Consider the following 13841-nt stretch of genomic DNA (forward strand, 5'->3'; position numbering starts at 1 on the left):
ATGTTTAGAAACAAAGTATCCTAGCTTGGTTTTGCAGGTTGTCTATATTGTCAAGTAACTGGATATTCAAATTGAGATAAGGTTGATAATTTGGATTAACGCTGCTTGTCCCATCACCTCCAGTTTCAGCTCTGTCACTGGTGACTAAATGTAGATCAAGGTATATGTAGTCATGCAACTCCATTCAATGACTGCCTGTGAAGGTGATGAAGCTTAATGATTTCCTTAACCCCTATCACAATGGCACTGTCACTCCTGTTTCCAAGTGAGGCTTTTGGAGAAATAGTGTAAAATGCCTGAAAACAACTTGATTTCAGGTAGGAAATTTGAAGATGCAACACCTCTGTTCTGTACCTCTCTGCATTCTGACAAATCAGCCACAACCAATCCAACTGACACCACTGGGTTCATCAGACAGAGAACCCATTCAGTGTTAATGACCACAGAGCTGCAGTAGAAACAATTTCGTGTGACTTTGTATAAACCACTTATTTGCATCATGCAATAAATTATAAAGGCCTTCCTGATTCCCAGGTGCAGTTTGAAGCTTAATTAATTAATGCCTGCAAAGCACTTTAAGATTTTAGATGAAAGGTATCACAGAAGAGCAAATATCATTATAAATGAAATATTTTTGAAGAAAAAGCTTTGAGGTGTGATTGAAATTGACATGTTTCTGGAGCATTCGACTTCTGCTAGGTGAGGATAGATGCATTCCTTGCAGATGTTTGTGGCTGTATTGATGTGATGGCGTGGTTTGCATGATTAGAAGCTGTCTTGCACTTCTGTCCTTCTAGGAATAATTGAGAAGCCTAATATTGGACTCAAAATATAATTTGACATAATCCAAACACATACTCTCGAAGGAATTTGCCTTCCAGCGCTCAATTTTCACAGTGATTATAAATTAGTTGAGTTATTTACATCTTTCACTCTTTCTTCACTTAAGGATAGTCAAATAATAAATAATTAAAAAACTCCAACCCTGCAAACTATTTTTCCTAGTGTTTGATTTTCTCTGTATAATTATGCCCTAAAGGCCAGTTCTTTGTACTCAGTCTTCAGCCCTTGATGAATGTAGAAAGGACAGAGGGGAAGAAAATATCCAATACTTCATCCTGAGCTTTGATTTCCGAAGAGGCAAGTCACGTATGTTACCTTTCAGTAGCCAGATCCCTTTCACCAATGGTCCTTTTTTAGTGCTTTCTTTTTGATAAGGTGATACTCTGGGGCTGTGGGCAGCCATGTAAGCTCTCCTGCTTTGGATGTCCTCTACCCCATTGAGATTAAAATAAAAACGGGGTAGCAATTTCTTAATCCTTCCAACCTCTCAGGACCTAAATAATTTTTGCTGAATTAATGTGTCTCTTTCACCCTTCCACAGTTTTCCTAATCTATGTGTTTACAAGAAAGCCAAAGCACTTAGATGTGCATATACAGCACTGAGAAAGATAACAAAACACTTATAAATGAGCCTGTAAACACTATTTATGAAGTTTCGTTAGCGTTTAAACCAGTAAGTTTTGGAGCCACTATGAAATATGAGTTCCATACAAACATATTCTTCCATTGCCAAAAATTCTAACACTCTTTTCCAGTGACTTAATGAAAGCAATGGCAACAGTTGTTCCTTACAAGAAATCCCTTAATTTCACCTGTGTTCAAAACTGGATGCCATTTTCACTTCCTCACAAATAATTCTATAATATCAGAAAGGAAACTGTGCTGCACTCCTCCCTCATTACAGCTTGGAATTATGAGTCTGTCATTTATTGCCAACCTAATGATTCACTCCATCTTCACCATGTGAAACAAGAACAACGTGAAGACGAAAATAGGATTCTCCATTTTCCAGTTTAAGAAAGCATTAGAGAAAAAACAAGCTGTGCCCATTTTTAAAGGCTTTCATTTATCCGACGCTGTCTTGTCACACAGACGCTGTTCATTCTGCAACAGGATAAAAAATACATAAGCAAAGAGAGTGTTAAGATCCATTTGGATGAAAGACATTGTAAAATATAATGTTATGGTTACTGCATTCCGTATCAATACACTTCTAAGGCTGGTTATAAATCTTCCCTTCCTCTGGCTGTAACTAACATTTAAGAGACATATTTGTAGCATTTTCCATTCAAGTTTTCTTTAACAGCACCTAGGGTTTTCATAAGATTAAGAGGAAAATAATTATAAAATAACCAGTATTTAAAAAATCTTGTTGCACTTTTTCTTTTCTTTAGATAAGTGATTTAGAGAACAATAATTAAATGTCAGGAAATGAATCACAGATGAGATACTGACATTTGATAGTGTTTTGTAAACAGACTAAATGAGTCCAGAGAGAGGTAGAAACTATTGATGTTTCCATAAAAAAAAAGTCTCCAAAGAGCCTCGGGAAGGAGAATGTGTTACTGCATGTAAATTCAGGAGCCTGGTCAAGAAAGGCTGCAATATATTAGGGAAACAAAGTGCTTTGGGTTCCTGATAATTTAAATGTGAAGCTTGTGAGACTGATTCCCACCAATCATTATCGCCTGTAAAATAAAGAACAGGGATCTCTTTTTTTTCTGTGTGACTTTTCTCCCAGCTCATTTTATGAAATGAGCTTCTTATGAAGTAAGAGGTTTGAAGACTTCCATTGCACAGCGATCCAGTGATAGGAAGGCAAAACCCAACGTGTTCCAATCAAATGTGAATAGTGTTTCAAGCTTAAAGAAGGTAGATTTAGGTTGGATATATGAAAAGTCTTTTACAGTGAGGGTGGTGATGCACTGGAACAGATTGCCCAGAGATCTGGTGGATGCCCCATCCCTGGAGACTTTCAAGCTCAGGATGGACCAGGCTATGAACAACCTAATCTGGCTGTGAGTGTCCTTGTTCACTGCATGGGAGCTGGACTAGATGGCCTTTAATGGTCCCTTCTAACCCTAAGGATTCTATGATTCCATGATTCTACTCATTATCAACAGAATGAGAGATGGGAGGGAAAGCTTGGAAGACTAAAGAATTACTGATTATTTACTAGAAGTATATTAGCTTCATGCACTTTGTAAGAGCCAGAATGCACATATGCTCATAGCTTTCCTTTCTTTCTCTTACCAGGCAGACAAAACTAAATGCCTTTTTAGAGTCCTTGGTTCTACTTCCAGTCTCACCCTTATAAAAGTTAGAACTGAACCGAAAAGAAAGGCAAATGTTGGAAAGGCAATTAGAAGCACTAACATTTAATGATAGTAATTCTGTACCTGGCCAAGGCCAAAGCCAGGTAAAGGTGAGCAATCATTTCTTGACTGCAGTAAAGGAGGAAAATTTACTTTACCATATGAAAGAAGACCACAAAATCCAAATAAAACTGTAGTACAGAGAAACACATACATAAATATGGCAAAGCAATAAAGAAGGGAAATAAGGAGGAAGCAAAACATATATAGTAAAATTGCCATAAGTAGGTCAACGCTGAAAAACAGCCGAATAAAATAAGCCACGTTAACTAACAGAATTAGAAGATAATCAAATCTTGAAAATACAGCATAAATCACAGAACTGCAGGGGTTAGAAGGGACCTCTGGGGTTCATCAATCCAACCCCCTGACACAGCAGCTGTTCTCTGCCCCCTCATATCCAATGCCTCCGGGAACAAAATGTACCATAGTGAAGAGCTGCCCCATACCAGGGGTTGCTGGGCTGGCTGTCAAGGTGCCACTGAATCCTTTTTCTACTCCAATCATAGTTCCAAAATAATTCTACTCCGTGTCACTGAAATTTCTATACTGCTACAGTGCTAACAAAAGTATCTGCTCTCCTAATATTATATCCATAGACTCATTATGTGTTTCTTAGAAAATTCAGAAGTGATTCAAATAAGTCCTTCTTCCAGAACTTTGTGCATTATATTTTTGAAAGAGAACTAAGGAAAAAAGAAAATTAAGGGCAGCTCTTGTGACTAGTGCTTAATTTACCTGAAAAGGACTATTCAGGGCTGAGTGACAGCTATTTCCATTGGTTATTGTTGGGTTTGGATCTATTAAGGCACTGTGGGAGATGCACAGAAAGGATGCCGCCTGAAGAATTTAGAGCGTAAGTGCAATACACTGTGCAGTAGTTGTTACAGTCTTAATGTATGTCAGCACACAGTTTGACAGTGCAATAGGAATTTAAGGATTTGATTAATTGAATGGAGTGATCTCACTGCCTGAATTATTGTTCTGCAGGAAATTAGTATAGCAAGTGGGGTTTGTCACAAAGATGTATTTTTCCTATTCCTACACCTGTACCATAGATTCTGCAACAAAAGGCAATAATTAACCAGTAAGCAAACAGGTGCCATTAAAAATGTTCCCTGAATAAAACAGAATAGGAAAATATTAATTAAGTCACTGTTGTAGCAAATGGCTTCACAGCCATTAAGGCAAAACTGCGAGGAGTGTCTATTGAGTGTATTGGCATAGCTGTAGAAAGATGAGACTTAATTAAATGTTCAAAGAGTAATGCCTTTTCCGAACGAAGCCTTGCAAGGTAGGAAGGATCTTGCATCCCCACAGACCTCTGCCATTGCCACAGAGTGCTTTGAAGGGCATGGCCAATTCACACACAGATTTAGGCACGCAACCAAAACAAAGTACGCAGTTTAAGCCTGCATGTTGAATTATGTCATCTATCCTACACAATTTAGCTTATGTGAAAAAGAGAAGACACTTTTCTTTCTTTTATAGCTTGTCTGTTCTGTCTGTCTAGATGTAAGCTTTTATTCTACAGTATGCATCACTATAAAGCCCTCAGCTAGAGGGCTTAGACGTTTAGATGGTGCTTTTAAATAATCAGTATTTCATGCTACTTTGGATTCAAGGAATGTTATTTATTAGCTTGTATAAAGCTTAAATTAATAAGGCTTACGTGGAGCTGTGATGAAAGTGATTTGGCCATACACCTCAAGTGCATTGGCATGGGGAGCAATGATCTTTGTGTCTCGATTGTTCCAAATGGGGTGATGAGCTGCAGCAGGTGACTGCATCCTCCTACTTTTTGGATCACAAACAAAGTTAAATGTGGCACGAGGTACCAAGAGATGTATAAAATCAAATACCTTGCTGATAGGTTTTTCTTACCATTATTTCTGCAGAATGAAATATGCAGTTGTGATAAAAAGAAAAATACATGGCAAAAGCTCCCCAGGTGAAGGATTAAAAGTTAAAGCTGTTTTGGTTCTAATTTCCTTTTCTGATGTTTCAATCCATCAGGTAAATGCAGCTGATTTTCATTCTGCCCAAAGTCACATCATTTGATATTTTTTCTTGCATTAAACAGTAGAAATGTGCATTTACTTTTAGTCGAGCACCAGGAAGTAGGTCAGAGAGCTTCTAAAGAGGAATTTTACTCATGTGCAACGTAAACATGCTTGCAGTTTCTTCTCTGTACCTTCCCAATTGACTCTGACTACAGAAAAGTTCATTTACTGTAATCAATATCAATTTATCTCACGCCTCAACGAAAAAATACCTTCTGTAGTCAATAGCAATTAAGGAGACAGACAGGGACAGAAATATTGATGGAGATGAAACCAAAGATTTATACCTGCTTACTATCTCTCCTGAATATGTAATGGAACAACTGCTAATTGTAAAATACTCTATTAGTAAATGTTCATTGAGAAACTGCCTGGAGAGAGAGTAGCACTTTTAGTGGTGCTGGAGACATCGGGTCTGGTGCTGTAGTTTGCTGCACTTCCATGGAATGTAAATGCAACATCAGAGGAACAACAGCAGAATCACCCAACTGGAAATGAACACAAAGTCTGCAGATGGGGCTGAGCTGCAGGGATGGTAGAACTGCCCCCACCTCCTTCCTGCAGCAATAATGATCTGGGGATCAACTGGCTTTTTTTTTTGTTAACAGTAAGGATAATGAGCGACTTGAATAATGTATGTAGAGATGGTGTGGTTAATTGGTACCTGCCGCCTTTAAATAGAAATTATCTCTCTCTCTAACAGGCATCTCATACATCAAACTGTTGTCTGGTTTACAGGGAAGCGTCCTCTGCTTGTTTTATAGAAGTCAGGCTGTCAGCGTCATGGAGGCCCATTTTTGCCTTGTTAAACTTATAAACTGCATCTTATCCCCAGTCTTCCCAGGTACAAGAGCAAGGCTTTGTAACCAATCTAGTTTATACACTCTGAGCCCACTCCACATGTCAGCCAAGGCGTAGGAAATAGAGATGATCAGGCAATTTACTTCAAAAGCACACTCCTTATCTGAATTAAGATGCTAACCAAAAAGCCAGCAGCATTTAATTCCTGTGAAGGAAGAGCTGAAAATGTAAAATCAAAAGCAATGAGTATAACTGTGTGCTTTGGGTTGTAATGTACACACTGAGGGAAATCCACCTTCCTACAGAGGTCCTCCAGGACGTCCCATCTCATCTGTATGGTGCAGGGCTCAAGGCTGAGTGCACTCCTGACATTCCTATCACTCAGAAAACCTGAAAATATGAGCTTAAAGATTCTTTAGGAAACTGTAATGTGTTAACTTGACCTGTGAGACACTCCTTTCATAAAGCAGTTCCTTGCCATTTTTATAGCATTCATTTGTATTACAATAGTGTGCAGGATTTATCATTGCAAAGCATTTCCTGGTGCTTCCACCACACAAGTAGAAAAATACCCTAACAACTTATTAACACTGCCTCTCCTTTTATTTATGTTTTGTGTGATGCTATGCAATATAACAAAGGTTGGCAACGTCTGTAGCTACAATAAAGAAAGTGGTAAAAAAGATAGCTTATGAAATTCATCTGTTGTTTCATATTAATATGGACCTGCTATTAACTATCTACCTAAAGCAGTTTATTTATCAGAGCTGGAATCTGGTTCCTGTCTGCCTGGTGAAAAAACCTGTGAAGATCTGCTTGTTTTGATGGTGCTTAAACCATCTCCCATAACAATAAATTCTACATGAGAATTTTATTTCAGTGCTATGAAAAGCAGAACTTGATGTTTTATATTTATCCTCCTCTCTCTGGCTGTTTTTCATTAGAATTACAAGTCTTTAGCTTTGAGATCCGGTGTCTCTAATGACAGGATCATCAGGACACTCTTCTCACAAGCCTTTTCATATTAGAACTGAAGTAAAAAGATAATAATGCAAGATTCAGTCGAGCGTTTTCTGCATTTCAAACTGTCATTTAAAATGTACAAACATTCCTGAGCAAGGGAGATTCTTTTCTTCTCCCATCCTTTTATTCCTTTGTGGTGGCTTTCTCTAACAGTACATTTGACAGCTAAACATGGTTTCTGACTTGTGATCAAAACTGCATGAGAGCTCCGTCAGTTCTTCCTATACCTCCCTTTCCTCTGCCAAAGTCTGCACTATAAAAGTCAAATCTGACGCCCCCACTGAAAGACACCAGTTATCAAATAAGTAATTATTTCTGCAGTCACTCTGTTCAACCTTTGCTACCCCAGCGATGTATTTAACTGAGGTGGGGGAAGACTAATTGAAATGTATAGGAAATCTATAACTTGGAAATGGAAACACAGAAAGAGAGGAGTGTAATGGAAGCACCACCTCGTGAGCTTCTGATGACCTTTGAGAGGAAACAGCAATGACAGCTCTGCGCTGTATGGCTGCAAAGCTTCCCAACAGAAATGTGTGAGTGTGGCTCCCAGAACGAACACTTTTTTTCATGGTCTGCAGGCTGCATCTGTTCAAAAAGAATCTCAACCAAAAGATGCCTTTATATTTAGCAGCGTAGCATCAAAATTCCTGTGTGATGCTTTTTCCCCGTACAAAGTCACTGGTTTTCTGCCTTTAACACACATTTCAGTATCCATCATTTCTCTCAACTCAAGAACAGAGGAGTTCAGATGTTAGAATGTTGATTCACTCCCATCCATGGCAACTCGCATGCTTGATATTATGGAGTAATTTCTTCTTAAAACTCCACATTTAATATTCTTCCCTAAAAGCCCTCTTCTGTTTGTAGAGTGCAAGCTGAGATAGGTAAAGCAAATTAATTAAATCTTCTTTCATGGACAGTATGATGAAATCTTAATGGCATTTTTTTGAGAGAGGATGCATCCTCTTATCTCTTTGTTTAGAAGCTGTTGTAAAGAAATGTTCTGATCATTTGATGGAAGGAAAGAGGAAGGTGCTATCTGCAGTTGGGCAAGATGGGTACTTTGAGGGCTATTTCAGGTCAATTTCAGACCTATTTATTAGTCGCCGCATTTGGTATCTCATGCATGTGTGATTTTCATTTTGCACTTACTGTGGCATGGCAAGAAGCAGCAGACAGAGATTTATGTGTGCATGGCAGTGCAAAAGCTTTATGGTGAAATAATAGTGAAATAGTGCTAACATGATAATATTGCTTCAGTAAATTGGGAGAAGTAATGCCAATAAAAGAGCTTTTGTATCAGTATAAAGTCAGTGTCAGGGAGTGCATTAATCTCACAGCAACTATCAAGGAATGGAGCAATGCAGAAGCTATGCACAGGGGCTGCTGCTGAAGGGATGAGATCCCAACTGCTCTGAAACCTCTGGAAAGGCTTTTAAACAGAGAAACCACTGGAGTATTTCTGCAGACAACCTGGCCTGCCCGAAACATACAAACAAAGCAGAGGTCCAGTGCTTCCTCCAGCCTTACTTTTCATGTTACACACATACTGCATTAATATAATACCTGTGTATTTTATGCATGGCTTCAGAATGCTGTTAGCTGTCAGACAGAGACGTATTTTCAAATGTTTTATTCATGCGTCACTTGACTGCTCATTTGCTAAGGGTTTACAAATACTCCATCAATTATTAACACTCCTGATACCTCCTTGGGTTTTGTTGTTTCATTTTTAGGGAGGTGTGGGAGGGGAAAACCATGAATTTAAGAAAACAGGTAGTAAAATAGGAATTAAATAACTCACATCTGCTTATTTTGTATGGCCAACTTAGTTTTTAAAGGAAAGTGGTTATATGAGAGACAAATGGGTTTTGTTTGTTTCTAACAAGCTCTGAACACCGACGTTCTGCCCTGGTGCACACAGAGCGCTTCATATGCTCTCATGGGAGAGAATACACAGGAGGTGGTTTGAAAACAAAACATAAGCATGTATTTAACCCACTGCATCAACTCCAAGTGAAACTCAGTGCTGTGCCAGTGGTGCTCCAAGGAACAAAGATCTCATCACCTTTGTTAGAAAGCACAAGAGAGGTGTTCCAGCATCCGAAGAGAGATGTGTTTTAATGCCTAAAAAAGGAGAAAATCTTTCAAACTCTCACATACCTAAGAAACTTCTGCTGTTTTTCTACTCTATAAGTACAGCGACAAAATGAAGGCTTAACTGAATTCTGACATAAACTAAAATACGTAGGAGAGTTTCTTTCACCTCCATAAGAATAAATGGAAAATGGAATGCTGACTGCACACCGACACAACTGGAACACAACATTCCACTGTCGCCTCCAGAGCTGCTGTGTTTTCTCCTACCTTTACAAACCGTTCTGGAAAGATGCAGCTCCCGTTGCTGAAAGCCCTGTTTTTACTGAACAAATCAATACATGGGATTTCTTTCTACAAAGCCCTTTGAAGCTCAAGCAATTGTCTTGATGGGCTCTGACTCACTCACAGGAAGAGCACAATCAATTATCTAATCTCATAGAAACAAAGTGCAGGAGCGAGGCGCGCAGCGTGCGGTGCCATGGCTGGTGCTGGGCAGCACATTAATGACTCCTACATAGCGCCGCTAGAAAATACAGCAGCGATTATACAAACGCCAGCCTGTTTTTAAGAGCTAACGGTGGCCCTTCAAAGGGAGCAGAATAAGAAACACGAGGGTGGTTAAGTGGACTGCAGTATTCACAGTGCATGGCGCTGCTGCTGCAAGGGACTGCAAATGGTGGCTGCTCTCAGGTGCTTTGTGCCCCTCCACTTGCTGACTCCATCTTTTCTGCAAGCCATGTGCAGTTCACTTTCTTAGCTGTTAACAAATAAACTGATGTTTTCCTATTGGGTTTGTAATCACACAAAATGTACGGTGAATGCTCCCAAGAAGTAGCAAGGAGTACTCGTTAACGGATGAGTTCATTAGAGGCCTCTCGTTGCTTCCTGCAGTCTTTTACAGCTCCTGGCAGCAGGAAGGACCTGTGTTGGGGCAATGACACTTTCAGCTGTTCTCTGAGTTTGGGGCTGGTTTGGAATTGCCGCTGTCAGTGATGGAGATGAATATGACCAAAGGCCTTGGTGTGTTCTCCCATGTGCTTAGACTATGAAGAACTGTGTGAATACGTGACCTTTGTGAAATGGCTTCAAAGATCTGCATCCAGCCCCTGTTGGGCAGATATCCAGACCACAGAAACCATTATCTAAGCTAAGTTAACACTAATTAGTTTTCTTGTTAGCAATTTCTGAAATGATGCCATCTCCAGGGTGAAATGTAGAAGCTAATTAATAGTACTTAATTGGTGTGTTATTACGATACACCACTAATACATAATCACAACAATAATATTAACAATAATATTAATCTTTGTTACCCAGGATGTTATTCAAATCATACTGAACATATCACTGATCATATTTCTGAGCCTGGCACAAAGGGAACCAATAATATTTTCGTTGTCCTTAGATACAACTGAGCTTATTGTTCATTTGTTTAACAAAAATGATGGCCTTCAGCTTTTACAATTTTCATTTTGTCCTAAATCATGTTTTATGATATATTTATGTACTTTCATACTAACTCTTATACTTACAGACAACCAATTATACCAGGGATCCCAGAGTTAATAATTTTGGTTTCAAAGCTTCATTTTATCTGAGACTCTATAAATAAGATTCTCATGAAGTATTTATACACACTAACCCAGCTCAGCGAAAGAAATAGGAGCAATGGGTAAGTGATGGAGGATCGGTTACTATTTGTATTTTTGCACTCTAAAAACAGATATCGTGTTTTAAAACCAATCTGAATCTTTAAATGAAGAGCAAAGCTTACTTATCACATAAAACAGGGACTCACTGTGGGGGAGATGCTGCATTCATTGTTTTTTTTTCCCATAGTGATTTGGTTTTGTCTATTTGAAATAATATGCACTGTATTTATAAGTGTATCTAGATCTACATATAGACAACATCTTATATCCCTCTCTTATATAAGTGCATATATTCTGTGTACAAATATGTCTATATTTGTACCCCTGAATTCATACCCACATAGCAGGTTAGTTACTTGCCATTTTCTCTGGCTATGTCATTACATTTACTTTACTATTTCATCACCTTTTCCATAATTTTTTCTGTGCATTCCTACTGCTCGCACTCTTTCTGATGATTGTTTTAGGGACTTCTATCTCCATACAGGGTTTGTTTCTGATGACCCTTCGGTGCCTTCTAAAGACATTTATCCTACATGCATTGAATATGATTTGATTTAGCGCTCTTCCTACCCGTTTCATAAACGTTTCTGAAACATACAGCTGTAACAATAAGCTATGATTCAGCACATTTCCATCACATAAAAATCAAATTTCAGTAGCTCTGATTACTTCTTATTGTACTGAGATCAATAGATGGGAGAACCCTTAACCTAGCAGCATGCCAGAGTGCCCGACATGTATTCATAAGAAGAGTCTGTAAATTCAATAGAAATACTAGGTTGAAGGGGCATTCATGCTTTGAATAGCAAGGGTTGGGTTTTTTTTAAAGCTTTTCTACCTTGCTTTACACAAATTGAATTTCTAAAAAGGCTTTGAGTCCTTCAGAGTTTGTACTACTTTGTAGGTGGGTAACAGAAAGATAGAGATAGTTGTACAACATCCACCAAAGTGAAAGTTCTGTGGTGGCCAATTCACACTTCATTTACATTCTCCAATTATAGCATTAATTCTATATTTCCCATTCTGCTCTCCCATTCTGCAGTTCTATATTGTAGAGTATGTGGCATCACAATATATTGTATTTCATTAAAATAATTTCTACACAAGATTTGTGCATGCTTAATTAAGAAGGGCCACGTTTGCCTTCAAACTCAATGAAATGAATCTGGAATGTTCTACTGTTTCCACTGGAATTACTATAATATCTCAGGGTACAAATAAGAGGATGATTTGAATCTCACCAAAAGATGGACAGGAAAATATTATGTCTCTATCTCCAGTAACAGACACTGCTCAAATAAATGAAGTGCTGTGCCTTAACTTAGGTTTAATTTTTTATGGTTATTTTAATGCTTCAAATGATGCTAATTAAGAATATTTTTCAGAAACTTGAAGGTGATAATGTTTTTGTTATATGCACAAATATACATCCTATATACTTGCTCCAATTGGACAAAATGTGTATTTGTTAAGAGAGCAAACATCATTCTTAGGTACGAGTTAAGACTTCCCCTTTGCAGAAGAAAGGGGTGCCATCCATACTACCCAATAAACCAGCATTCCACTCTTATTCATTATAGATTCAAGTCCTCAAGAATATGAACTGCATAAAAAACATTTAAGATTCTGTTGCCGAAACCTTTGAACCTTTCTGCTTCTGTGCAGTAACTAGATAAATAAATAAAATAAACCTGTTCTTATTTATTATTCTTCGTATTATAAAAATGTCCTCTTAAGGGTTGATGAAATTCTTTACTAAGATGTAGACTTTGATGAATTTGTTCATACATATGGGACTCATGAGGAAGGAACAAGGATACTTTCTTTTGGCAGGTATTTCTTCTTTCTCTTCCATGGAGTATAATGTTTCTTCAAAGACATGAAATCAAAAGCCTCCTGCCAAAGGCAGCTTCGTGTGGTAGTTAGTTTAATTTTTCTTGAAAATTTTGCCACGGGCTATTTTGAAAACTACGTTGCTGTTGAGGGTGCAGAGGAACACATTTGTTTCACATGAATGGCAGCAAATTCCAAGACTGACTTATACACTTCTTGATGGTTTTCTAGCACCACTTTGAGAGACGGAGTCGTAGTTGTGTGCACATTGAGACGACATGGCTGACTCTGGCTGTTAAAGATTTATTTAACTTGAGAACATGTTTTGCTTTTACAGATGATTACGAATGGCAAGGTGGCTGAATCCTGGCATAGGAGATAGGACAGCGTGACCCCGATGAACTACCTGATAGACATGGCAAAACAAAAACACCCTTGCATGTTTTGCAGGACTTATGAGCAAGTAGTAGCTGAAATAAGAGTCCATTTCACAGGTAATTCTTATCAGTTTGTTAATAGTAACATATGTCTCGTAATGTTCCCACCTTATGAAACGAAATTCAACATAAAGTTTGTCTGAGCACTCAGAAATCATGCTATATATTAAATTATTATTATTATGTGAAATAGTTCAGATTTCATCCAATTCCATCCCCACAACAGTGCAGGAGTGAATTTGCTTAACCAGAAAGATACGTTGCTTGCAGTATTTATCAAAGCTGCAGATAGGCTGAAACTGGGTCTTAGAGCTTCTGAGTGCCTCATCCCTTGGCTGAGGGTAGTGGTGTATTTGAGCTTCACTGTAGATCAATGAACAGTTATGTTGGACCTTATGCCTCCAGGCAGCTATGAACACAGACCTCTGTCTACATGATTTTCTGCAATGAGTTTGTTGTTCTCTTGATCAAAATCATTTCCAATATGTATCACCTGCAATGCTTAGTTCAAGGTAGTAAAGGAGTGTGCGTTCTTTGTCTGTTAGAAATTCATACCTTGAGAATGAACAAATGATTTGGACTGTGGCTACTACAGTGATGTCCATAGTCCTATAAGAAATAACTTAATCACAGTAGTAGAGATGAGTATTGCCATCGTCTGTACTCCCAATATGCCAAGTGTAATAGTAAGTAAGGAGACAGTATATA

At 38.3% G+C, this 13841-nt stretch overlaps 1 long non-coding RNA gene across 1 annotated transcript in view; it reads left to right on the top strand.

Annotated features, from left to right (window-relative positions):
• Positions 1–13184, top strand: part of LOC107323731 — a 104417-nt gene extending 91233 nt beyond the window's left edge. Inside the window, exon 4 of the long non-coding RNA XR_001559328.2 lies at positions 13034–13184. This is a non-coding gene — a long non-coding RNA (uncharacterized LOC107323731). The remainder of the gene's footprint in view (positions 1–13033) is intronic.
• Positions 13185–13841: the final 657 nt, after the last annotated feature.

Source organism: Coturnix japonica, chromosome 22 (genome assembly GCF_001577835.2).
Source record: "Coturnix japonica isolate 7356 chromosome 22, Coturnix japonica 2.1, whole genome shotgun sequence".
In the NCBI taxonomy this organism is placed as follows: domain Eukaryota; kingdom Metazoa; phylum Chordata; class Aves; order Galliformes; family Phasianidae; genus Coturnix; species Coturnix japonica.